Here is a 2,196-nt window from a genome sequence, read left to right as displayed (position 1 = left end):
GGGATTCTTGCTCACATCTCTGGTGATGACAAGCACTGTGGCCTAACAGACCCTAGGGCGCCTCCCTCTGAGTGAGACCTCTACTGCATTTGCACAAAAAGGCTTTGAAAAGACCCTTCCATGTAGTGTGTCTTGCTCGATGCTGGGCATACAGCAGGTACTCAATAAAGGCTGCTGTGATGGCATGCAGGGTCCCCCAGTGGTGGGGAGGGAGAGGCAAGTGCTCCAGGCTTTGACCCTTTGCCTGGAACCCCCACCACAGGTCCTTGCGTGAGGAGCTGAGCTCTCCAGTAGCGTCTTGGGCCTTGAGGCTGGAAGTTTATTTTCAGATTTGAAGCTCCAAAGTGGCAGATCCCAGAAAACCTCTTCTCTGGCTCCGTATTTGTTCTCCAGCTAAGTGGTTGAGTGCAGCCCTGTGGGTCAGCTGGGGCAGGCTGCCTGGGGTTCCTCCTGGGGAACTGGGGGCTTGGGGAAGAGAAGAGGAAGGAGCTGGGTTGTCCACTCTGCAGCAAAAGTGGACAGTGAGCCTCAGGGGAAGTCTGTCCCCTCACAGGCTTACTTGCTGCCCACTCAGAGCTGTTGCTGATTCTGGGCCCTCCCTCCTTCCCTCCGCTCAGAAACATGCTTTAACAGTTGAACCTCTATGCTGTGCCAAGATATGGTCCCACTTGACTAGCAAGACAGTGGAAGCCAAAGAAGGGGCCCATGCGGGTGAGTCCACCCAAGGTTAGGGCTGATGTGATCGTCTCCAGCTCCCATCTGGCCACCCCAGGGCCAGAGTCACACCCAGAGCTAAGCACAGGAGAGTCTGGGAGAGGCCTGCAGACTGCTGCCCAGCATCTGGGTGGGGCTGCAAGGGTTGAAGAAAGGGTCTCAGGCCAGCAATGAGCCAAGACCTACTCCCTCCCACCTGCCCTCTGGGGAAGTGCAACGCAGGGTCTGTTTCTTTCTAAAGAAATCCCAGGGCTACTTTGACCCCCCCTGTCCCAGACTGAGAGGGGAATGAGTGAAGCCGTCAGCTGGCTGGCTGGGAGAGATGTAGCCTGAGGTCCTGTGGCTAGCATCCTGACCCCGGTTTGGTTTCTGTATCCCCCACAAGATGCATTTCTTCTCCCCTCTCACCTGTCAGCTCCTCCCTCCTCCCTAGCCCACTCTGCTCCAGGAGGCTGCCAGCCCTGCTTGCTGACCTTGGTACACAGCCCGCCCCTGTCTGAGAGTCAGCTGGCGCTTGCCCCTGCTTCTGAAGACACCCTTCCCCGAAGACCTGCATAGCTCACTCCCTCACCTCCTTCTATTCTATGCTTGAAAGGCACCCTACTGTGACTGGACTCCAGACTCTCTGAGCACCGTGGTTTTTAGCTGTGACCCATTCCTTTTACTTTTTTGCTTTGTATTGCACTCACCACCCCAAAGAACATGCGCCCCACCCATGAGGAGAGAAGTGGCTGGGTTATTCCTAGTTCACTGATGGGGCCCGGGTGCCTAGCACAGTCCTGACACAAGCCAGGGAATACACCAGTGCTTGAATCCATGCACTCCCACTTGCCCAGAAAGTCGGGGGAGGGAGTGGCTGGTGGGGAGTGGGGCTAAGGTCTTTCTGAGCCCCTTCCTCTGCAGCTTTGCGTGGGTGACAGGCTGTGTCCCAATCCAGCGTCTCCAACACCCCCACCCACCTGAGCACATGCATTTGGGGCTGAGGGGGTGGGCAGGTCCAGCGCGTTAGTCCCAGATGTATAATTTAGACCAATCTCAGGGTAGAGGCCCCAGAGACACCTGAGCATAAGGGGCTTAGTGGGAGAAACTGAGGCTGGGGAAGAGTGGCGTCGGACCTCGCACGCACTCGACGTTCCGAAAGGAATTGTTACCGCCCAGTAAGGGCCGCACTGTCCCAGGGGCTCTAGTGAGGTGGGTGAAGTCATTTTTGACCGACATCTTCCCCTTTCCCGACCCACTGCACCGCTCCCAGCCGCCTGCGGGAGGGGCCGGAGGGCGCGGCGGAGAGGAAGGGCTCCGGGGCTCCCCCTCTCGCGGCAGGACCCCCACCCTGGCCTCGGGTTCCGGGAAAGCCGCCCAGCTGTTTCTGATTCTTTCCCACTCGCAGCCCCGCCCCAGGGCTGGGGGACCGCCGGCAGCAGAGCAGAGCCAGGCTGCGCCCCGGGGCGGCGAGGTGCGTCCCCGAGCGCAGGTGCTGCCCCC

Source organism: Echinops telfairi, unplaced genomic scaffold (genome assembly GCF_000313985.2).
Source record: "Echinops telfairi isolate 266 unplaced genomic scaffold, ASM31398v2 ScPeMD7_443;HRSCAF=831, whole genome shotgun sequence".
NCBI classification, from domain to species: Eukaryota; Metazoa; Chordata; class Mammalia; order Afrosoricida; family Tenrecidae; genus Echinops; species Echinops telfairi.
This window is presented reverse-complemented; position numbering follows the sequence as displayed.